The sequence below is a fragment of the Anas acuta genome, chromosome 16 (assembly GCF_963932015.1).
Source record: "Anas acuta chromosome 16, bAnaAcu1.1, whole genome shotgun sequence".
Taxonomy (NCBI): Eukaryota; Metazoa; Chordata; class Aves; order Anseriformes; family Anatidae; genus Anas; species Anas acuta.
In genome coordinates, this window is record NC_088994.1 from 8,096,597 (window position 1) to 8,121,798 (window position 25,202).

The 25,202-nt window shown below is 52.6% G+C and overlaps 1 protein-coding gene across 4 annotated transcripts in view; it reads right to left on the reverse strand.

The window, feature by feature from the left end:
* Nucleotides 1-25,202, reverse strand: part of DLGAP4 (DLG associated protein 4) — a 146,466-nt gene that overhangs the window by 108,451 nt on the left and 12,813 nt on the right. For all 4 annotated transcript variants that reach the window (XM_068700972.1, XM_068700973.1, XM_068700974.1 and 1 more), the window contains exon 2: nt 16,231-16,368. The gene's annotated coding sequence lies outside the window, so the exon portion shown is untranslated. The remainder of the gene's footprint in view (nt 1-16,230; nt 16,369-25,202) is intronic.

Sequence of the window (25,202 nt, forward strand, 5' to 3'; positions counted from 1 at the left end):
GCCAACCTCCAAGAGGTCCCAGGATAAGAACAAAATCCTTTAGGGGTGCAAGCCCCTGCTCAGGGGGCTGGTGGTTGCAAACCCACCAGACACACGCATGCTTTGGTTCATCCCCCTTCTCCCTGCAGTGGTGTGCTGAGCCTTCAGGCAGCTCTCTGCACCCCAGCACACTCGGGACCCCTGCTGGCAGAGTCTAGGAGAAAAACTAGCACAAGCACACACGTGTCAAGGCGTTTACACCATTGTAGGCCTGCTGGCTGCATGCTGTTGGTCAGGTGTGGGCACCCTGTGTCCCTGGTGCTGATGTGCACAGGCCAAGCACTGTTCATAGAATCAGAGAATCATAAAATCATTAAGGTTGGAAACGCCTGCCAAGATCATCTGGTCCAACCATCACCCTACCACCAATGTCACCCACTAAACCATGTCCCTAAGCACCAGGTCCAACCTTTCCTTGAACACCCCCAGGGACAGTGACACCACCACTGTCACAGCTTTCAAGCCACTCTGCCCCAAGCCTCTAGCACTGCATGGGGTTGTTGTGGCCAAAGTGCAGGACCCAGCACTTGGCCATGTTGAATGTCATCCCCTTGGCCTCTGCCCATCGTGTTGCTTCCCTCCGTCCTCTGCAGGTGTTTCCTTGTGACTGAGTATTGGTGAACACGCACACACGTATTTTGTCCCCAAAATAGATTTGGTTGAATATAGAGCCCGACAAAATATAAGAACAAATCCCAAATGTGGTGGCAGGAATTACAGAAAGCATTTTGGTTGATGGGAACTCCCAAATTTACAAAGTTTCCCCCCAAGAAGCCTCCCTACAACTGCACATGCTCACTGGAAAGGCAGTGAGAGCCAGGCTGTCTGCTAGGCAGGCATGAAAACCCTGCTAGTATTGCTCTGGGGCACCCCATTAACACACATCATTCTGTTAACTTTATACTGAGTGTAAAAAAGAAGCAACAGCTGGAGATGAAATCTAATTTTCTGGGGGAAAATATGAGTAAAATAGAATGTAGCTGCTGTGTGAATGAGTTTATTCTCTGTTAAGCACTTGTTACTGCGCTGGCATGGCCTCTGTCGCACTGAGGGTAGGCGATGTTAACATGTTTTCTTCCCTGTCTGTTCTGCCACAGCCATGGCTGCAGCACAAAATGTCACCAAGCTCTACCACCACAGCTGCAGGTTTCTGAGGTAGAGCGCGCAAGTATTTAATTGCATTCAGTTCTGGTAACTGACTCATTTACAGGCTAAGGACAAACCAATGCTTCATTGGCATCAAGCAGCAAGGAGCTGGGAGCTGGGACCACGCCACCTTTCCCTGCACTTCCCAAACTGCCTCCTCGGTCACTGAGCCAGGTGTGTCCAGAAGAATGGTGAGGCTTTTCCTTTGCTCTTCGTGGGATGTCACAGGGCACTTGGCACTGCCAAGCTACCGGCAGTGGAGGCAGCAGGCATGCAAGCAGGTCGAGTGCTTTGATGAGGGGCTACCACAAACCAGGGGGCATCCAGGGAGATGCAGGCAAAATTTTCCCATGGGTTCACGCCAAGAATTACATTGAGGATTCACACTGAGACCCTGTGGGCTGGGAAGGAGGACAGGCTGGGCAGGAGCTGCTGGTGAGGAAAAAGCAGGCACACAATCAGCTACAGAGCAACCATAGACCAGAGATTTGGAAGCGCTTGGGTGGGGATGCAGCACAGAGCCTGATGAAAGGCAGTGCATGTTTGCAGTTCTGAGCCCTGATGGATCTTTCACTGGACAAAACAGGTCCTAATCCTATTTTTAACACTGTGGTAGTAAATGTGCCCTACAATACCCAGTGTGGCTTTTACAGGAAGAGAGACATCACATAGAGAAAGAGTAAAAAGCCACCCTGAAAACAGCAGCCAAACTGATACAAGAACTGGTGAGGATGACTTATGGGCAGAGACTAAGGGAATTTAATTTGTATAGCCTAGAAAGATGATGCCTGAGGGGGAACATGATAACACTATATAAATATCTAAAGGGCAGTTGTATGAAGAAGGGGAAAAAAAGTGACGCATGCACCAGCCGTGGGAGGGATGTGATGGACTGAAGAAGGGTACAGTTTCCCAAGGGAGCATGGCGGGCTGTTACAGCCTGGTGGGCAGAGAGCAGCACAGCGTGCCTGGAGCCTGCACGTGGTTCCCAGCAGTGGCCACGGTCAGAGCAAGGAGGATTGGGAAGGAGCAGCTTGGCACAAGCAGCAAGGGAGGTGCCCAAAAACAGTCAAGGCTGCCCTGCATGAGGGTAGCAGGGTGGCACCTTCCCCTGCAGACACCAGCACACCAGAGCTGCCTTAGCACAGGGTGCATTAGCACTGGTGTGTCTCCTGTGGGCTTAGGACCACTCTCTTGACAGCAGCCTCCTCCTGCTCCCTTTGCTATGTCAGCTTTCTGAAGGGTCCCTGAAGACCAAAGCATCCAGACCCCTAATGCTTTCTAGCACTGCATGGCTGAGCCTGCCTGCAAAATTTCAGCATCAGGCTGAGCTCCTTCTGCCTTGGCCATTTGGAAACGTAGACAGGCAGCTCAGTTGGGGTCTCTTTCTGGAGAGATGGTGCAGATGACACCCTGAGCCTGGCTGTCTGAGAAGCGCACAATAACTGCACTGGTCCCAAAATGGAGAAAGGAGTGAAGTACACTGATGCCTGTGTTCCTGTCCCTTTCCCCTCTCTTCCTTGCAAATGCAATCACATTTGCTTCTTCAAAACACAGAAGAAAGAAAAAAAGATTTTCTCTCTGTCGTTGCCATGTGAAAAACCCACACAAACAACAGGAAAAACTGGCTACCTCTACGCAGAACCCAGCACAGCGACTGCAGAGCGACTGTCACAGAGGCAGCAGCCTAAAAAAAAACAGAGAAAAATAGATTTTTCCCTTCAGCCCTTTCAGACACATGACTTGGGACTTATTATAGTAATAACAAGCAAGAGATTTTTCAGAGGAGAGGACCAGTCTCCATTTGTTTCTTTACATTGATGAAGTCCCTTCACAAATTTAAATGGGGCAGGTTCTGCTTTCAGCAGCCCTACTTAGAACAGCATCTCAGTGACAAACTTCTCCAGCATCAGGAATCCGTCATATTTGTGTCCTTACAGCAAAGGAAGCCCAGGCCATGGGGCAGAGCTTTTGCGAGATGGCGTTCAGTTAAACCTGCCATTAATTGTTCTCTACCTATTACAGCTAATTTGCATGGCTCAGAGCACAGAGGATTCTTTGCAAACCACCAGTTTACCAGACAACCCGATGCAAAACACAAAAGTCGTGTGTGCTGGCACCAGTGTCTCTCCTCCTCCAGCAAGCTGCTGGCGACCAGGCGAGGCTTCGCCATTCACATTGCCATCCTGAGCGCAGGGGAAGCGGCTGTGGAGGCAAACCGCAGGGAGGCAGGAGCTCGAGCAGCAGATAAGCCTTTTGGATGACTGTACTTGGATTTGCTTATCTCCAAAGGGCTTAAAATGAGAACATGTTTGGATCTGCACATTTTCAAGTGCCTCTGTAATTATCCAAGTTACAAGCAGTAGATGAATCTGAGACGCTGGCACTCCGTTGAAGCACGGTGCCCTTTACTGCCTGCCCAGCCAGCTGTGGGTTGTCATGGAGACTGCATCTGTCACCCATTTGTTTACAGGCCTTGTGAATAACCCACGCGAGCCAGACCTTTCCTGTTTTGGGGTGTGCCCATCCGAGATTTTGCTGAGGTTATCCTGATTCATACCAACAGATATATTTTCATCCATAAAATCAGGAACAGACTCATGACAAGCACTGCTACCACTGATGCCAAAGATGTTTCAGGCTAGACTAATCCCTTCTGCATCCAACACTTCATGTGATGGTCTCTGCATAGGTTGCCCCTAGGACTTCTGCCTAGGGCTCAATGAATACAAACCACAAGCTCCTTCTCTGCTGTGCTTCATCTGTGGTGCAAACATTTGGTAGGGCTCAGTGAGACAAGGGGTGGCTGAAGAATGAAGCAGGAAGGATGGGCAGAGCTCAGAGGAATGCTCAGCTTGGGACACCCCGCAAGTCAGAAACTCTTTGTTGTTGTGCACCTGTCTTGCAGGATTCAGCCTCCTTATTTTCTGGCACAGTTAGAAGATTTGCACAGGCTCTTGGCTATCCTGGCCTTGTTATTTAGACAGGAGTCAGGGTTAGGCAGCACCGGTGGGCATTGGGCTTCCCTGGCTCACAGAGCACTCCTTTGCCTGGGGTGCAAGTGGGGTCATCACAGTCCCACAGACAGCAGGTCTGGGAGGCTGGGAGTGGGCAGTGCATGCATGCACCTCTCACAGGGAGGTGCTGGGGACAGCAGAGGTTGCATTTGTGGAGTCTCTTGAGAGCAGCAGCCCCACAATGCAGAGGACAGCTGTTGTCCCCCAGCCATGGCTGGCAAAGAGGACAGTGGCCCTTCCCGGGCCACTGACCTGCTGCACAAACCTAAGTCAGCCTCAGCTCTCCACACTTCTTGCAGAATGTCTTGGCTCCCCTTTGGCTTACAGGAGGACTGCCAAGCTCACGTTGCTCACAGCCTTCGAAGCCCTGGTGAAGGAGGAGCTGTGAGGTAGTGCACACTTTGTACAGCTGAACTGCAGCCTTAGCCTGGCTGTTTCCAGCATTCAGCGAAGGGGGAGAGCATTTTAATGCCTGGTCAAGGCAGAGAATTTATAGCCTCATACTGCAAAGAACAACAGTGACAACAGAGAGACACAAGGGCAAGTTTCACTCCTCATTTAATCCTAATGGATTTATTGTAGCAAAGCAGCAGCTAGAGCAGGCTGTGAAGATATGTACATTTCCCCCGGCCATCCTCAGACACCTTTGGTTTTATTGTTCAGAACTCCAGAGAACCAGACTGGTTTAGGATGGAAGGCACCTCTGGAGGCCCTCTGGGCTGACCCCCTGTTTGAGCAGGGCCACTCAGAGCAGGATGCCCAGGGCTGGGCACTGGCTGCCCTCACTGCTCAGTCTGAGCTCTGGGGGAGAGCTACTGCCGTGCTTCTGCAAGGCCTGTCCTTTTCCTGTCCCGAAGAGAGCCATAGAGTCACAGAGTCATAGAAAGGATTTTATTTTTTTGTAAAAAAATCCAGATTTAATAAGATTGTAAGGGACCTGAAAGACCATCTAATTCCACTTCCAGCCGCCATGGGCAGTGACAGCTCCCACCAGCCCAGGCTGCCCAAAGCCCCATCTGGCCTGGCCTAGAACACTTCCAGGGATGGGGCATCCACAGCTTCTCTGGGCAACCTGTTTCAGTACCTCACCACCCTCGGAGTAAAGAATTTCTTCCTAATGTCTAATCTAAACCTACTCTCTTTTAGTTTAAAACCATTACCCTTGTCCTATCACTACACTCCCTGACAAAGAGTCTCTCACCAGCTTTCCTGCAGACCCCCTTTGATCCTGGAAGGCCATTATTAGGTCTCCCCAGAGCTTTCTCTTCTCCAGGCTGAACAACCCCGTCTCTCTCAGCCTGTCTTCATAGGAGAGGTGCTCCAGCCCTCCGGGCACCCTTACCCTTGTGGCCCTCCTCTAGGCTTGCTACAACAGCTCCATGTGCTCCTGATGCGGGGGTCTCAGAGCTGAACACAGCACTCCAGGTAGGGTCTCACAAGAGCAGAGCAGAGGGGGAGAATCATATCCCTTGCCCTGCTGACCATGCTTCTTCTGATACAGCCCAGCATACAGTTGGCTTTCTGGGCTGCAAGCCCATGTTGCTGGCTCATGTTGAGCTTCCCACCAACCAACACCCCCAGGTCCCTCTCCTCATGGCTGCTCTCACTCCATTCATCCTGCACCCAGCCTGTATTTGTGCTTGGGATTGCTCCCACCCATGTGCATGACCTTACACTTGGCCTTGTTGAACGTCATGAGGTTTGTACAGGCATCAGCCTGGAGGAACAGGACAGGGGTCTGCCCAGGTACTCTCCAGTCAGTAATGTTTAAACCTGATCTCAGGCCCTCAAGCCTGTCATGCTCACCTGGCTGAAACAGCCAGGGAAACCCAGAGCTGGCCAAGATCGGAAACCTCTCCATTCCAGTACACCTTGGCCTTGGCTCACTGGCACTGGTTACATGCTGCAGCCCCAGCCCTTCAGCCCTTCTCCTGGAAGGGCTTCTCCTTGGGGCTGAGCATGCTGAAGGATATGGCAAGGGCATGCTGGCAACTGGTGCCCTCTCCAGCAGCACAGGCTGCTCCCCTGCCCCCAGGGCCACAGCGTTTTGGCTGCTGCCAGTGTCACTTCATATCACTGCAGAGCAAACAGGGTCAAGGAGAGAGACAGGAAAAAACAGTATGTACGTCTGTCTCAACACAGTCCTGCACAGTGGGGAACAGGGGTGCGCCTCGCACCCAGGCACATCCCTGCAGTCCTGTATTACTCAGCCTGGGCAGAGGGAGACATCAAGTCCTGCTTCCTACCTGATGCCAGATGGGATCTGTTCATTTCCCACCTTTCTTTCCTTCCTTTCACTCCCTCCATGGCTCCAGGACCCGCTGCCAGCTGGACACTAATCACAACATATCCTGCCCCTTTCTGTCCCCTGGCCTAGCCCAGACCGTGCAGTTTACAGACACTGAGCAAAGTTGAGCACAGAAAAGAGAATGGTAAGTGCAGGCAGGCATTTGCGTAGCTGTGGCCAGGAGGCTCTGTTTGAACATCTGATTAGATTACAGCAAACTTCCCGAATGGCAAATCTACAGCCCTGTCACCCCCTCGAGACAACAGGCCATGCTAGGATTGCTGTCTGATTCTGATCTACATAATTTGCCATAATCCTTAAAACTGACTCAAGCAATGAGGTTCATTGCACAGCTCACTGGATTTAATCCATCACTCCAGTGGTGCTAACGAAGCTAATGGTATAGTCAGAGAAGGAACACATGTATAGCTAGGAGGCAGAGATAAAGCATTAATCCGGCCATATGCTTTCGACCTGCTTTACTCTTCCACCCCCACCCCAATGTTTTCTGAAGCACTGGGGGAGAACAAACCTTTAAGGGAGAAAGAGCAAAGGAGAAAGAGTGTCCCTTGAAGGGGTGGACATGTGCACTCCCATCTCTGTACACTACCAGCCTGCAGCAGCTGGTGTCAGAGACCGGAATGAGCAGAGGTTTGGTAGGACCAGGGAGACAAAGCGGGTAAGGGAGTGGAGATTTTGGGTGAGGGGGGTGAACTGCTCCCGGTCAGAGATGTAGTACCTGCTCTCATTTCTAGATAGAGTTCATCAATTCTAATCTAACCAGGTGATGTGCCTTGTGTGCAGTGTTCCCAGGAGCACCCATGTGGCATTGAATCTTATTGTCACCACTGCTGCTGTCCATGAGTTGTGCATCCCAGCCCCAAAGCCACAGGTTTCCTTGGGAGCACCATCTGGGCTCTACCTCACCCGCAGCCTATGAGCCCAGGGAGCAAAGGTTTGGCTGCAGGCAGGTGGCAAAGACCAGGACGTAAAGAGAAAAGTTCACTTTCCTGAGGAGAACAGAGCCACATCTGCAGGAAGGGGACAGGCCCACCAACCTGCTCAGGTACCCAACACAAATACCCACAGAGTGACTCACTTGCCTTCCAGTTTTCAGCTGCAGACAGCTGGAGATGGGCTCTTTTCTGGGCTGTCCAGTGCCAGGGCAAGAGGCACAAACTGGAACACAGGACATCTGGAAGTACTCATTTACTGGGTGGGTGACTGAGCACCGGCACAGGCTGCACAGAGCAGCACAGCCTGCTGCACAGGTTGTGGAGTCTCCCTCCTTGGAGATAGTCAAAAGGCATCTGGACATGGTCAGTCCTGGGCAACCTGCTCTGGGTGGCCCTGCCTGAGCAGGGGTTTGGATCAGATATTCTCCAAAGGTGCCTCCAACTTCAACCAGTCTGGGATTCTGTTAGCGAGCAAGGGGAAGGAGGCCACCCTGTCTGTGCTGGGAGGCTGGCAGGATAAGCCTCTGTGTCCACTGCTCCTGCTGCCTCCATGCTGGGCTGTGAATGGCTCAGCAAAGCCAGGCACGCAGCTCCTGCTCAGCTGGGAATGGCCTCCTCAGCTTTAGTGGTAGTTGAAAAGGGTCTTGAGCCACCTTCAGTAACCAAATCACTTGGGAAGTCAATGGAAACTTCACTGGAAACAGGACGTATACTGCCAAAAGTCACCTGAGGCTTTAAATCCACCTGAGGATGAGCAAACAGCTTCACGCTGGGGTTTGCTCTGCACACAGCCAGAAGAACCCTGTGGTAGAGATGCTGATTCTGGAGTTTGTAGATACTGTGCCTTCTCCTGAACCAGGACTGTGCTGCCAATGCTGCCCTCTTTCCTGGAGAAAGAGGTCATCCCCTTCGCCCCTAAAGCCTGGCCAGTGCCTGCCCCATCCCGGTGGCGGGAAGCAACCCCTGCCACTGCCATCTTTAGGATCTGTCAGCAGGGAAAGGTGCTCTGCAGTGGCAAAGGCATTCAGAGCCCAAATTAGCTGCACTGGGCTCAATCTGAGATTTTGACAGCGGATGCCAAATTTATTTCCAAACGCACTCTGGAAATGTCACCGTGCTGGTCGGAAGGAATTGGGTACATGCTCCCTTTTAAATAGAACCAAGCATATGGGAGGAGGATGATTAGATTGCTTCCAAGCTGCCAAATTTCTTTGCTGCAGCTAAAAATCTTCCCCAAAGTGTCCCAGCCCACAGTGTTTCTGAGCACTGAAGTCTGTGCTGAGACTTTTCCATTGACAGTTGTGCTCCAAGCAAGAAAACACATCCTTCCAGTGAGGTCCCAGGTGGTCCTAGCCCAAGAGCCTTGGGGTCTTTTGCCTCCCCTTGCAAGCCAGAGCAACCAGAACCTGGGAGGGGGACAGAGTTTGCTTCTCTCTCTTGCGCCAGTGAAAAGAAGCACTGAACTCAGATTCCTCTCCTCTCACAGCACCTGCGTGTCTGTGGTGGAGTCTCTCAGGGAAGAGCCATGTCCCTGCCAGTCTGTGCAGCATCACTTGAGTTGCACCCATTGCATCCCCCTGTGCTGAGCCACCACATCCCTGCAGATGTGCGCAGAGGTTATCAGCTGCCCTCTTTCCAGCTCCCCAGAAATTCCCCCCAGTGTAGTGAGGAAAGGCAACCTAGCAGCCACTGGCAAACCAAGACGGGAGTAGTGGAAGCTAATCTTCTTTAACTCCTGGAAGGTAAACCCCAGGCTTTCATGGTACAGCTTCAGAGGCTTCAGCAGCTGGGCCTCCAGTGCTCCTGGCCACTCTCAGCAGGTGCTTGGGCCACAAGGGACCCATGGCCACGCTATGACTCTTCAAGGAACCAGAGCAGCACGACACCCTGGGGAAGGGAAGTGCTCCCGCTCTGTTCCAGCTGCCCAGAGCTAACATTCAGACCCCACACTCAGCCATGTAAGATGAAAATAAGGGTGGAAGAGAGATGGGACTCTATGCTTGAGCTCATTAGCCAGTGCTGGAGAAACGATGCCTGTCCTGCATGGGCTCAGGGGCTCCCTTGAACCAAGCAACTACAGCATGTTACCTACAGTTGATCCCCAGGTTCCTCTCAGTTTGGGGTGGAGCCATGTAAGATATCACGACCAATTTTTTCAGGCTGGAAGCACGGAGAGCAGCCCGAAGTGCAAAGCATCATCACTGTGCTCTCCCTCATCACAGCCCCAGTGAGGGGATGACCTTGGGATCACCCAAACCTTTCCTGTCCCACTGAGACTGGGAAGTGCACAAATAGCTTTCCTGTGCCCAGCAGGGAGCTTCCTTCTCTCTGTACGTAACACTGAAGCTTCCCCAGGGAACAGAGCGTGGTGGTCCTCCCAGGAGAGGACACATGGTCAGCACTCAATTTCCAAGTCTGGGGTTGGGGCCCTATCCCACCTGGCCTGCTTGAAATTCTGCTGGCCCAGCGTGGAGGGGGACAGCCAAGACAAAGCATACACTGATCCTTCAAAACCAGCCTCCATCACTCATCCTCATTTTCCCAGCAAGAAAACAAAGTATGCCCAGACCTGAGAGGACCCTGAGTATCAAGGGCCATTCCTTCTGGTGCAGGATTAACCTGCAGTCCCTCTCGGCCCTCCTGGCCCTCTCCCTGGGGCCCCAAAGCACCCACCGACTTCCTCTGCGAACACAGTAATCTCCTGGATCGTGGACATAAAAGTCTTGCTGTCTTCTATGCTTCTGTTCCCTCTATAGCATTTTTCATGCCTAGGAAGGCACAGAGTGAAGCCAGCTGTACTGTCCCTGCTCAGCAGATCAGGAAAATAAGGAATGTTGCAAGGAAGCAGTAAGCCCTAAACCAGCACCTCCATGGTCCCTGGGCAGCACTCCACAATCCAGGGCACTACCTGGCAGGTACCAGAGCCACAGGCTGACCCAGAACTTGCTGTAAAGTGGCCGAGGCTTGAGGGTACGGACAGGAGGACTGTTGAGCCTGAGCAGTTAAAGCAAAGTGGCACAGCTGCTCCTAGCTCTGCTCTCAGCCCACACGCTGCTGAGTGGCGGGTGGGAGGTTTTTCTCTGCATTGCAAATCCCTTCTTATTTGAGCACTGCAGTGCTGCTTAGAAGGAAAACAACCACTTTGGAGAGGAAAGGGGTCCGGAATAGCACTGGCATCTTCTGCCCAAAGCAAGTCCAGGGACTGACCCCAGGAGAGCCTAGCTCTATAGATAAAGCTAAAGCTTCCCTAGCAGAGAGGCTGGCTGAGAGCGAGAACCATCCGTTCCCTTTTTCCTGTGTTTGTCCCTGGCACTGATAGTCCTGGCTAGGCTCTTTCTTCAAACTTAGGAAGCAGGAGGAGAGGAGGAAAAGGCAGAGGGAGGAAGGCTTCCAGGTCTGCGGAGGCTGGCTGGCAGCAGAACAAGAGCTGTGAGAAATGGTGGGAGCGACACAGCCAAGGGCTCATGGCGCGGGGCTGCGGCCCCTTAGCAGTGAGGCCCAGATAGCTCCTGGGAAGCGCCTTGCCATGCATCTGTGTGCCCTGTGCTTCTGTGCAGTCCCTCTGATCGACATATTGGAGGTTCCAGGATGGGAAGAATGAGGACTGGGGGGATTTTTTGCCCTTTTGGCACGTGAAGTTGGGCAAGTTGCTTGTTTCTGCCTGGTCTGTATGAGAGACTGTGGCCTGAGCCCCCTGAGCTCCCCGAGGAGTGACCGCATGCTGCAAACTGTTGAGGTTTACAGAGAATAACGAAGAGCAGACCCACGGTCCTTACCTAGAAATACATGGAAGGGCTCATCTGCAACTGCAAGCTCCCACTTTGAACAGCAATTTGTCAGGCTAGACACACAGCACTACTTGGCTATGCAGATCTTTTGGGAATCCACAGCAAAACAATCCTTGTGTTTGCTGGTGTACAAGTTCCTCCACTGCCAAGTTTTTGGGAGCTAACTTACTCAATGTTTGCCGAGGAGAGGTTGGTTTTGTGCTCCCTAGCACAGGTGCTGAGGGACTGAGAGTCTGGAAGTCCAGGGAAAGTATCTGCAGATTTTTTGCAGGTGACAAGCCTTTGGGGGGGGTTCAGCAGCACTACGGAACTGAGGTTCAGTAGGTGTGCAGGTGGCTTTCTACAGAGAGCCACATTTGGACCAGGGACCCTTTCATGAGAAGGACAAGGTCCCGGATTTTGTGCACCAAGACTTTTGATAAGAAGCACCATCAGGATGTGCAGGTTCAGGAGGCTGCCCAACCCATCTGCCCTTGTTCAAGCTAGCCTGCAGATCTGCCTGTCCAGTCCCATCCTCCCCACTACAGCCATAGGCTTTCTTCACCTCAGAATTTATTCAGCTCATCTTTTTAGAACAAACTATTCATCCATCCATCCATCCACCTGCACTGTTGTCCATCAGTCTTTTCGTAGTTTTCTTTTATCTACACGCATCCCAAATCCATTGGCTGTCTGGATTGCTGTTTGTCAAGCAAGGTAGCCAGGCAACTAGTAAGATCTCCATTTATTAGCTCCAATATGCGTCTGTGTGCTTCTCCACACGGAAGAAAGTGTGCTCTACTTCTGGGCCAGCCAGAAAATGCAGAGGTCTGGGTGCTTGGTGACTAAGTCACCAAGCCTTAAAGTGTTTTCTTTGCTTTTATTCAGTCTCTAAGCAAGCAAGCTCCCAGAATGAGCACAGTTGTCTCCACCAGTGGCCTTCAGAGTGTGAAAAACAAACCAATCTCACAAACTCTCAATGTATAAATGTTAAAGTTGACTTTCCAGACATCACAGACCTCTTCTCTCTGAAAGAAGGACCCACTGCAAGTTTGAGCCTGCAAGTCAGGTGCTAGGTTTCATGGCTCCATTTTATTCACCTTCTCCTACACCAGCATTTCTCCAGGCTGAACATCAGCTCAGAGCACCCCCCCCAGCAAACCCTCACCACTAAGGAAACACCACTGCTCTGGGCTGTGCCAGACCCTTTGAGAACGGATGGGTCCTCAGCCACGTGCAGTTACAGATGTGCTCGGGGAATACATTCCTCTCTCAAGAGGAAACCCAGTGAGTATGGGCCAGGTGTTCAGTTCAACAGTGCAAATGGCCACCATGCCATCCTCTTCCATCCACCTCCTGCTGCATTTGAGGATGCACAGGGAGCGACTCTTTGCTCAATCAGATAATGACAGGATGAGAGGGAATGGTTTTAAACTAAAAGAGGGGAGATGTAGGCTAGAGGTTAGAAGGAAATTCTCCACTCAGAGGGTGGTGAGGCACTGGCACAGGTTGCCCAGAGAAGTTGTGGATGCTAGTGGGTGGCTTCCCCATGGCAGGGGGGTTGGTACTGGTCTTTGAGGTCCCTTTCAACCCAGGCCATTCTGTGGTTCTATGAAAGTCCTGCAGAAGGACCAAGCTGCTCCCAGACCAGTGCCACAAGGGGTTTGGCCTCCTTGGCTGAGTGAGCAGAGACGAGAGCAGATCCAGGTCTTGCTCTGCAGCTCTGTCCCCACCTGTGGGCACGCAAGGGGTTGCCTGCAGGGAGCTGGGCTGGCAGCAGGCACACACACAAGTGTGGGAAACAACCCACTGCAAACGCAGCCAGGGCTCCCAGCCTGGCCTGGTGATGGGCGCACCTTTGTGCCAGGGAGAGGCTCAAGGAGAGACTGGGCCTTTCTTTCCAGTCCCCAAACATGTGAGGGCAGAGGCACTCAGAGGTTGCTGTGCCAATGCAGTACTTGCATCCCACCACTGTGTTCTGCCCCTGCTGTGTGCCCTCCGCAGGGGGACGGGCAGCTGTAGCAACAGGTAGATGCTGACTGCTGCTCCCTGCCCCCTCTCCCCTCCACCTCGCATCACTAAACTCTTGCCTTGGGTGCCAACCTGCTACCTAGCCATAGGTTAAAGGATGTGGGAAGCTGATCCAACAGTGCCGCTATGCATGCCCACAGCCAGGCTGCCCTGAGATCACTGCTGCACCCAGCAGAGCCTGCAGTGCCCTGCACACACCAGCGCCTGTCCTGTGGAGCCAGGGAGAAGAGGTGTGCATGGCTGCACGACAGAGGTGGGGAACGGCCCTGGGCCATCCAGCACTGCCTCGAGACCTTGCTGAACTTCAAGCACAGGAGGTGCAAAGTATTTGTGCAGGCTCTTGGTAAGGGAAGGTGCCAGGGGCTGACGAGCAGGAGGACGGGCTGCTCACTGAGCAGGACGGTGTTGATGAGGCAGAGACACCAAACCCAGAGCAGGAGTGCTGCTTTGCAGGCAGGGAGACAGGCACCCACCTCTCTAGCCCTAGACAAATTCTCCCAGCAACTCCCAGCAGTGTGGCAGCTGAACTGGCACCACCAGTAACCTCCCAGTTCCCAAGGAGCCATGTGAGCCAGCAGCCTGCCCAGGAGGACTGCTCCTCTTCACTGCTGCTCCTCTGCTCCGAAGCCATAGGAGGTAGCTGGGGCCAGGAGATGGGCTGGGCACGCTGGAGTATGCAGGGATTTTTATCACTTTCGTTACAAAATAGAGAAGGAGCAGAAAGAAGGAAAAAAAAAAACAAAACACAAAAAAAACAGAAAAAATAAAAAAGCAAACCTGACAACTCCGATTTCTATCGTAGTGAGTAAATGAAACACAGCCCAAGAGGTAGTTAAGTGCTTGGAACAAAACATGTGTCTCCTACATTAAAAAAAAAAAAAAAAAAAAAAAGAGAGAGAGAGAGAGAACCCAGAGAGAGATCAAACAACTGCAATTAGAATAAAGAGGCGGGTGGGTGATTACCAGGGAGTGGGGAAGTCCCTGCTGCCACTGCTCACTGCTCCTTCAGCCTGGGACCAGGGCCAGTGTTGCCATATGGGTCCTGTGGGACAGGGGCAGTCCCAGCCATGTGCCCAGTGAGGAGGCGTCCCAGTGCCCAGGAGTGACCCCATAAATTTCTCCTACCTCGAGGACATCACTGTCCCCCCACGCACCCATCCACCTTTGTGCCCCATAGGAACTGTGACCATTTGCTCTCAGGTCTCTGCTGGGGACTGACTTGCCTTTTTTACTTCCTTGGTGTTTCCCCGGTATTTAAAGTCAGAAAAGACAGAAGAGACACATGTTCCTCCCAAAGGTGTGGGACACAGCACGGCACCACCCAGTGCAGACCAGGGGAAGACTCCAGTATGCAGGCACAAGAGTCAGGTTGGTGCAGATGTGTGTTTGCCAGTTTCCTTCCCAAATTAGACAGCAGACTCCATCTCACCCATTCTTTTGGATGTAACATCCAAGAAGAACCCAAGCCCATCAGATTTCAGTTCCTTCTGGCCTTTCCTTGTCCATAGCACAACAGCATGCAGGAGATACCTAGAACTTTGCTGCATCTCACTCATCACCAAACTACGTGCTCAATTTGTTGGATGGGTTGTGTTTGTGCATGTGTTATTCAGTGGGAAGGTTTGAGAAGGTCTTTCCTGAAGTACAGAAGGGGATAGGGTTGTGTGTGACAACCACAACCCAACGCAGTAGCCGTGCCAGGTGCATGACTCCTTCCTCAATGCACACATACCCAACCTCTACCCCATCCTCAGATCTACTTGACGTCTGCACCACCAGCCAAAGACTTAATTTCAAAGAGAAATCTCCGTATATGTCAGCTCTGGGCTTGCAGAAAATCACATGCCTCTTCTTTCTGAATGACCCCAGAAGGTTACAAAGACACTCTTTTATTGACCTAGATGGAGGGCAAAAAGATCAACTTGATTTATAAAGTGTCATGGATTTATTTATTTTTTTCTGCAACAACAGCTCAGAGAAGGATTTTAGGAGCTGCTGTAACTGCTGAGAAAGCCATGTCCTGTGAGGGTCAGGAGCTTCCTCATAGTATGTGATCTTTGGAGTAACAGCTATTGGCTTCCAAACAGTGTCAGGGCCAGGACAGAGCACCCACACCAGCCTGTGCACTGTCTCCCATTCGACCACCCCTTGGCATCCCTTAGTTGCTCTGTTGACTGAGGCTGCAGGGCTGTGAAGGAGAATCGAACCAGACTCCTTACATATTCATGGTGATTACTGGATTTTATGACCACCTCCTTTTGGGAGGCCAAATTAAGGCCTTTTGAAAACTTGGGCTTGTCTGAGCTGCTGGTGTCACACCCCAGAACATGGCAAGACATTGCTCCTGATGCAGGAGAGGCATGTGATTAATTCCTCCATAGGTTTGACATGCCTATTTACCACCTCTCAAGTGTCTGCTGCTTCCAGAACAAGTTCCTTCCCAACGGACCCCAGCAGCTGCGACAACACTCCTGAAATCCAGAGCACTGTCCTTGGCACGAGTTCATCTCTCTCCGTGGGGGAGAAATACAGGCTTTCCGTGTGTTTGAGAGGGCTGCAGAACTGGACAATCTTTCTCAGCAAATATGCAGCAGTACCTGGCTTTGCATCCATGCACAGACATACTGAGCTTGTTCCACATGGCAAAGCAGTGGCTTGAAGGCAATTTCAGCCTTCCCTTGCAACAATCTCCTCCTTTGGCTTGCTCAGAGGATCACAGCTCTTCCTTCTCCCCCCTCGCCCATCAGTAACAGAGTCCTTGAGCCACCCTGTGCCCAAGTTATCTGCTCACTCCAGGCTGCTGAGGCCATGCCCACATCTCGCAGCAGCTCAGCTCTGCATGCTGGACCGTCCCCATAGGAAAAAAGGACCCCACAGCTTCCCCAGACCCACAGGCTCCTGTCGCCTTTCACCCCAGGGACACTCCATGCAGGAGCAGAATCATGACCCCAGGGTCCTGCACCGCCCATGGTGCCCAGAGCACTCACAGTCTGAACGTTGCTGTCTGAGGTGCCTCTTCTGCCAGTGTACTGCTGTCATGCATGAGCTGGAGGATGTTGCTGGTCCATGCACTGGCTGTGGGGCAGGCAGAGCCAGGCGGCAGCTGTTTGACAATGCTCCTTGGGCTGAGGAGGACAAAGACAGCTGTAAGTTCAGGAAGGCGTGGATTAACTCCAGTCCCTTCCCCGCTGCAAGAGAACCATCTTCCCGAGCCTTCCCACAGCCCACTCATGGCCATGGACTCAAGAGCTCACTGAGAAAAAACAGCCCACTGTGGCTAGGTGACAGTCACACAGCTAAGGCCACGTCCTCGGACACCACCTAAACAGCTGCTGAGGTTTCCACCCTTGGGTTCCCACTGAAATGGCCGGCACCATTCCCCTGATTCTAGGACCTCCATGGCTGTCTGAGACCAAAATTGGAATTTAGCTTTTTGAAGGTGTCCGGGAAGGTCAAGAGACTCGTCTGATGAACAACTCATCCTGCTCCCATGTGAGCCTTTAGCCTTTATGACTGCTGGTGGACTTGGGCATTACACAGCTGCTCCCGGAGGCCTGGAGGAGAAATGTGACAACAGCCACAAGTGCCACCAAGCTGAAGCACAGGGCACCCTCCCTCTGCCCTCAGTCAGTCTAGTTCACCATACCAGTGACATGTACATCTGTGCACTTTGAAAAGAGCAGCTTACACTCTCATCGGATTAAAGGAAGAAAACTTCATTGCAAAACATCTAGGGAGGGGACTGACTGCCTGGGCTTTAATCTGAGCAGAGCCTTCAAGATAAGAGCATTATGAAGTGGGGATAAAGCAGCCTTGGTGCAGGAATGGCCTGAACTGGTCCCCTGTCTGGGAAGTTGCACATCAGAGCTGGCTAGAAAGACCAGACCTGTGTTTCCATGCCTCAGTGCAAGAGGTGGAGGAGTTCTAAGACGGGTGAGGCAAAGAAGTCAGGATTGGTCATAAAGCTCATATTTCATACCAGCATCCTGAAATCCCAAGTGGGAACAAGGATGGCACAGTCCCCACCATCCCTCCCCATCTTGGAGTGGGGAGGGATCTCTCCCCGTATTCCCTCCTTTCTGTAAGGGCATCTGGCACCTCCCAGCACCGACTGCAGATCAGCTCCAAGCTGGGACTTTTCTTCCTTTTGCCTTGAGACATAACCCTGCATCTGCACTTCTTGGGAGGGAGGGAATAATGATGAAGCTTCTGATGAAGGCAGAGGTGGGCGATCTGTTCCCACACTAGGCTTGTGCCTGCAGGACAGCAAAGCTTCATCGTGCTCCTGAGACGAACCGAAACAGCCCTGCAGCTTGGTATAAGTAATTGAGGAAAGAACATTTGTAAGGCAAGAGACAGCTGGATTAAGAGGGTGAAGCCCAAAAAGCAAATGAAAAGAGAATCATCAATGATGGATGGAAAAGCAGTCCAGCATTTTCCTGGATTTACTCCTGAACAGCAGCAAGACAGGGAGGGCTGAGATCAAACCACTGGAAGCGCCTGGGGTGCCACAGGTGCCTGCAGGACTTACGCAGCTCCGGAGGCACAGTCCCTGCTGAGCTCTACGTTTCCCAGTCCTGGTGAGAGACCCTGCAGCCAGCGTTGGTCCTGCATCCTCCAGCTGGCGTTAGGATGCCTGCAGATGCTACGCTTATGGAGGCCTGCCCCAGGCACAGCTCAGCAGCATGAGGCCAAGAGAGACCAGTGACCATGACTGCCTGCCCAGCACAGCCCCTCTCTCTGCACATGGTCATGTCCTGGCCCTGCCTTTGCACAGCAGAAATTCCCAAACTTCTGGCATCTTCTTCTTGAGGGCATTCAGCAAGGCCACACAGAACATGCTATAAAAGTCATCACTGCAGTTTGCTTTGTTAATTGCTGCTGATCAGACAGCTTTCTTGGCAAGAGGGGAGAAAGACATTTGTATATAAAAGTACAAATTGAGTTAATAAGACAGAAGAGAGTTCAAAACTCCCCTCTTTGTTCCAGGATACAGCAGACAGAGGCCACCCCTGAAAAGAGGAGCTGTGGCCAGCAGTCAAACTGCTCAGCAGCCTGGAGATAAGTCCCATCCATGGGGCAGGGGGTTCTGCCTGTGGTGGTATGGGCAGACAGGGGAGGTCACAGCTCCCTCTCCCCCAGCATTATGACTTTCCACCTCCTACCTTCAACGCTGCAGTTATTTGCTCCCAGGCCCATTAGAAAATGCAAACTGCTGTACCAGCCTCCCTGCCTAGCACCTGGTCACCTCCACAGCACCTCCACACCCTCCTGGCACAGCCCAGGGATGAGTCTCCCCATGCTTCACCTCCATTTTTGTCAGGATCAAGGCAGCTCCCTCGAGCTTTCAATTCTTGTTCCCTCAGTACCAAGCAATAATCAGAGTCCTCCTGTCCAGCTGTCTCCCAAGTCATTTCATTCTCTATTGACTCTATAACCCAGCTGAAATTGCAAGCAGATGTGATTGCCTGATCCCAAGCAGGCCACCTGCTACAATGCAAAGTATAGTTCTGACCTGCAGTCTTGCTTTTCTTTAAAAACCAGTTTGCTTCAGTGTCCTGGATAACCCCAAGTATTTGCAGACCCATGAGGAGATCTGCAAACCCAGAAGTATTTGCCAGTAGGGATGTTTCCCAGAGAAGCTCAGGGAGAGGTATTCATCCCAGCCCCATTGTTTCCCAGTAGGTTGGGGCCAATGGCATTGGGCTGGCCCAGGTTGTCCCACCACTCTGCAGAGAGGGGTTGTATTGCTTCTGCTGTAAATGCTCCACCACGCTACAGCTCCCACCACTGCACAACACCATCCCCAGTATGTCTCATGATCCTTACAACTGCCTTGCAATTAGGTATCACAAGGCACAGAGGAGTAATGTCTTGCCCAGGAGATATCAGGGAGCAAACAGAAGACCCAGGAATAGAGTTTGCATCTCCCAGCTCCCACACTTTTAGCCTCATTATCCAGCACACAAGCTGGCTGCAACCCAGAGCAACCCCAAGTGCATCCATCTCAGAGGCAAGGGGGTTATGGATAAGAAGGTACATGGTCTGTGCAGAACCATTCCCCAAAAACCACTCTGGTTCATCAGCAGCACACTCTGGGCAGCAAGATGCACTTAACAGAGAACCACCAGATCATGATCTGAGTAGAGCTCCTGGGATCACTGCTGCCAGGAGCTCTCTCTTAAATACAGCTCAAATCCGCCAAAAAGGGTGTAAAATCCATTCTGTAGTATCAGTGTGGGAGCCTGGTCCTCTAGCATGCAAACAGAGCAAGACCTACTTTCAGGGACAGTCACGCTGGAGCAGTGTCTCCACCCTGGGCAGATCTCCACTGTGCACCCTGAGGAGATATACCTGGATATATATGCCACCCCCAGGCACAAGGCAGTGGGAGCCCCCCCCCCCATTTGGGCAAAACCCATCAGAGATTTAACTAAGAAGGTCTAGGCACAAGCAGCCCTCACTGGGCTGGCGGAGCAGGGAAGTAATTGGGGGTCAGTCGACTCCAAACGTAAGGGGCAAAATATATGGGAATATCCCAGCTGAGACAGACCAGGGATGTCTCCAGCAGAAGCAGTTTCCCTTCTGCTGGCTGAGCCCTTGGTTGCATAGTCACCCCCTCAGTGCTGGGGAGCTCACGGGAATGCAGGGCAGGACACTGCCAGGAAGGCTCTTAGTGCCACCAGCCTGGAGGTGAGATCCAGGAAAGGACGAGGGCAGGGCTTGAGGGTAAGACTCCCCCTGACTCCTCTGCTCTACTGGAGGGGGCTTTCTCTGCTAAGACAGCATGCATCAGGTCCCCAGAGGAGAGGCATTGCTGCTTATTTTGTGGGCCTGGCTGGGTATGGGTGTTAATGAGCAGATGAGATGTGTAATGAACAGAGGAGATGTGTTTCAGCAGTGCTTGAACTCCAGAGGTACTTCAGCATCGCATAAGCAAAGTAAACACCCCATAAAATGTTCATCTGGCAGCTGTACTATAGCACATAGGTTCATTCATCTTTGTTCCCAGCACAATCCTTTGAGATCAAGAATAATTGTTTGCACTGCTGCAGTTTACGATGGAAGCACACAGCAAATCTGTGCCCCTGGTAAATGCTTGTGGGAGTGGTGGGTGTCCTGGGATCCCCAGCACAGGCTACCTGGGGGCAGCAGCAGCAGTGCCCTGGGCTCATGCATGGCCAAGGGGGCTCAGGAGATGCAAAGTGGTGGGACAGCAAAACAGGGAAAAGAAAGGTGTGAGTCGGAACCCCTCCACAGCATGCAGCTGCGAGTGCTGGAGGAAAAACCTCATGCCTGCACTGGGCCCAGACATCCCCCAGCGCACACCCCATCACCCACAGCCCCCTTCTGAGGCCACAGCTGGGATCCCGCTGGGCCAGAACTGTGCACACCGGTGCGGGGAAGATGTGTCTGAGGGGGCTGCTGCGACACAGCTGCTGTGTTTGCTGCGGGGCACTGCCAGGGCTCGCCCGACTTGCCAGACTGTTCCCTCCATCTGCTGAACCCAGCACGTTTATTTTTGTTTCCAAGTTTGATCAGATCGACTCTTCCACTTTAATCTAATGAGCGCGCTGAGCTGAAACAAACACAATCTGTCCATGGAGGGCTGGGGAGGGATGTCTGGGGGCACCGCGAAGGCCCCATGGGGAGACCACGCTACCCTGATGCAGAACCAAGATGCCATTTGGGCAGCTCAGACAGCCCACGTCCTCATCTCACCTAGTCCTCCCATACCTCCAGGGTCTGAAAATCTGACTGTGAAGGTCCCTCATGAAGAGATCCTCCTCCTCTGCCCCTGTGCAGGCATTGCCCTGTAGTCTTCCCTCTTTCCTTGCCCATGCTGCTTGACCATCTTTCCAGCTGATTGCCGTGCGGTGCTGTGGGCATGAGCCATGGGACATCTGGCATCTGCTCTGGGTCCCAGGAATGACCTTGGTCACTCCAAGGACAGCGGGAGCCTTTTCACCTTCCAGGTTCCCCCAGAGGCAGATGAGAAGCTCCAGCAGGAGGGACAACGAGCACCCCCTGCCCGCCTGCTTTGCAGCTCTCCATTTGCCACTGCCTCCACAGAAATGCTGCAGGCTGACTGTGCTGCGTGCCGGGTGGGACACAGCTGCTCCCGCAGAAACTCAACATGAGGGCTTACCCTTGGCCTCAGGCTTGCAAGTTTTCTTCCTGACTGTATTTCATACCCAGATTCCCTGCAGCCCTGGGTTTGTTTGCATTCCCACAGCGGGTGCACAGAGAAGAGGGGAGCTCAGCCACACTGCTTTGATGTAGTGACCAGCAGGGGAGAGCAAGGGCTGAAAGTGGGGTCCCTTAGGAAACAACCCAGCTGGGCAGCAGCAGCCACAGCCCTGCATTTCTTCCTGGCTACCCAGACCACAGCCTTGGGGCAGATGGAGCAGAAAGATGGTGGTTCTGCAGCTCTCTGCATCAGGAGTGATTGTCCTGTCAAGTACCCAGCACTGCTGGAGCTGGCCGGAGCTGACAGGGCAGCTTTGGGAACTTTAGGAATTGCCCCTTCTGCCTTGAGAGCGCTTTGCTCCTGCCAGCTGCACTGCTTTGGCAGCGTGTAGCACGGATGGGCTGGGGAAACACCTGCTGGGGCAAGGCACATTTCTTGCACCAGGCACACAGCTGCCCATGCATGCACTGTTTGTGCTCAAATGGGTTTTTCTGCATCCCCCACTGCAGCTGGGTGTGTGTCTGCCATTAACCCCTTGTCCTCATGCTCACCAGCCCTGGGGGAGCTGGGCCCAGACCTGCTTCTTTGCCACAAGTCTGGTTTCATGCAGGCCTTGTGGAAGTTGAAAACGTTCATGTCAAAGTTGTACGAAAGAAGGAAAAGGATTTAAGCAATTCTCTCTTGTTTGAAAGCAGACGGGCACTAAAGCACAGGGTTCCTGGGCTGCCCAGCCCAGCTGCCTGACACGTGGCCCTGCATGGAGCAACACATGCCAACACCAAAGTCACCCTGGGACCAGCTGGCCTCTGGGACCTGCCCAATGCCTGCTGGCAGGGCAGGATCAGTGTCCTGCACAGGATGAGGGCCTTGCACCATCCCCGTGGCTGGGCCCCGGTGACACAACTGCCACCAGCATGAGGTGCGCAGCGTTGGGCTGGGCCTGCCGCGTGACATGGCTGTGTCGGCCTAACCTCGCACCTCACTGTGGTGATGCCTTGCGTGCAGACAGGTTTCCTTTGGTCTCCTCCTCAAACAAAATCCCCCAACTCTCTGCTGTTACCACATTTGCAGCTTCCTTTTCTTTAAAATAATAACTCAGTGAGTGCCTTGAGAGACTCTCTGTCACCCTGCTTTAATAGAGAGGGAAGATGAAAAGGCCAGGAGAAAATTTACTTTTGCAGCTCCTGGCTGTCATTCCCAGTTCTGTGCTCTCCTTCCTTATTTCTCATTCTCCTTTCCAGGAGCTGTCTTTTAACTCTTTGTTAATAACTGCTTCTCTCCCAAAAGCAGTCAGTGTCCTTCCTTTCTTGCACAGCCAGAAAAATGTCACACTTTCCCTTTGATGTCAAGATAATGTATAGATATAACATCGTGTGTATGTGTGACAACTGCAAACAGCCAGCTCTCTGGCTCAGATTTGGTAATTTTGAGAGAAAAAGGAAAAGTGGGGGAAAAAAATCTTGAAATGAATTCTTCAATCCCCTTATCTCCTCTATAAATACTTGTTTGTCCCCTTCCTGGTGCAAAGGTTTGAGACAACCTCCCCATCCTTCACACGCACGCAGAGCTGTGGCTGATGGCTCAGATGAGCTCTGTGACCTGGCTGGGGGCTGGGGGTGAATGGGACAGCCTGATGTCCCCGGGGGACCCAGGCTGGGGACGTACAGGGCAGATCCCAGCACATGGAAGAGATGACACCTTGCAGCCCAGAGAGGCTGCAGGGCAGCCACAAAGGACCCCGTTACAGCAGAATAAGCAGCCCAAAGCACGCAGTTTTTGTCAAAAGCAGTTTGGAAACAGTTTGGATCTGCAGGAATGCAGCCCTGCACCCCATGTCCCCATCAGGAAGAGCTCTAAGCATGAGCTGTGCTCGGCTCGAAGCAGTGACTCCTGAGGAGCTGCTCCCTGGGGCAGGTGTCTGAAAAGCCTCTCTGAGCTCCCACACTGTTCCTTCTTCCTCAGTCCTCTGACCGAAAAAGGGTTTCCTTGGTCCATACGAACTGGCGCATGCCTGGTTAGGATACAGTGTGACCCCCTCCAGCCCAGCAGCCAGCACAGCCCTCTCCTCAGCACAGTCCTTGGCTGGGTTCGGGGCACAGTTTGGGGCTGTCACAGGCAGGAACCACCCCAGGAGCTGGTCTGGATGGGGACAAAGTTTATTTGCAGACACTGGGCCCTTTCCTTGGCTCTTGGTCTCAGTGCAGAGCTCACCTTCCCCATCTCCTTTCCCAGGAGTCCCCTCCCCATCCCAGGCATTTGAGCATCAGTTGTATTTTCATCTTCACCTCCTGGCTTCACAACAGGCCAGGAGAGCGTGTGGCAGAGAAGAGCAGCCCTTGCATCCATCCAAGCCCTGTCCCCCACGAACTGAATCTGTGTGTGCTGCGGGCACACAAGGGTTTTGACTGCACCATTTCTGTGGTTTATCTCATCAGTGCCACTGCTGATGTCAGTGCTGCCACTTCATGCAGAGTGGCTTTATTCAGAGCTGCACCAAGACAAGAGGACCCGGGGAGGGTTTGACTCTGGTGTGCCGGGGGCCACCAAACCTGAAGAGCATGACAAGCATGGCAGGTTGGAGGGCAAAGCCCACGACCGTGATGACAGGTTTGCGACTACCTGCAAGCACTTGCTCACCCTGGCTTCATGATTCACTGCTTTGGTAGTGCAGTGTGGCAGGCCGGGGGTGAGAGCCCAGCAGCACAAGGTGGGTGCAGGAGCAGCCAGCAGTCATGGCACAAGGAAGGTCACTGGCACCGTGCTGGCTGGCATGCAGTGGACAGGCTCCCTGTGGCACCCCTGGTACCCGTGGAACAGGCTGGGACCCCTGCAGTCAGCACACACTGAACGGCACCAGCAGTTCCCTGGGGCAGCAGCATGTCTCAAGGAGCTTGGTCATCTCTGCAGGGCAGGCATATTCCCTCCCAGAAAGCCAGAGCTTGTCCCTCTCTGGAGCCAGGCTATGCCAAGATGGAAGGACTGGGGATGGGGTGGCTCTCACCACCCTCTCCACAAATGTGGGCAGCCGCCTCTGGGTGGAGATGCATGGAGGATGGCTGGGGAGGTGAATAAAACCTGTTTGCAAGGATGAACACCAAAACCAGAACTTGTGACTTCTGAAGTCTCTACATACGAGACTGCCTGGCCTTCCTGCCGAATCACTTTATTTTCCTTTTGCCTTTACCTGTGATGCAGACCCTCAACATCACAATAGCTGGGGTGCTGACACTGGGGTAAGAAGATGCTCTCCTTTTCTGTGTGCTTATCTCCTGCCCTCTCTGAATGCCCAAGACCACTCTCACATATTATTGGAAATCTGAAAGAAGGATGGAGTTTATTTAAGCCAAAATCACTAAGAGCCCTGGAACTCTGCTCAGTCATTAACTGGTGAGTAAAGAGCGCTCAGTGAGTCACTGATGCTATTATAAACACTTTCTTCTAAAGGCTGTAGAAATAAAGTAGGGAAGCGGTGTTCCTTGAAGTCACTGGTAGTAGCTGTTTTCGTCTAGCAAGATCTCTGCTCCATGACCTGGAACGGTTCTGTTCCCCCTCTGTTCCCCCTCCCCTGTCTGCCCCCCAGGCACCTGCCCCCACAAGGCTGTGGCCCCTGGGGCCAGGACCCTCATGCCACTGGGGCCCAAGGTGACAACTTGAATGCATCTGCACTACTCCCATGACCCTTCCCCTTCTTTGTGGTTGTACCTTACATTAAGTCATTTATAAAGGTTAATGCATTCAGGACAGATAAGCTTTTACCAGATGGATTGA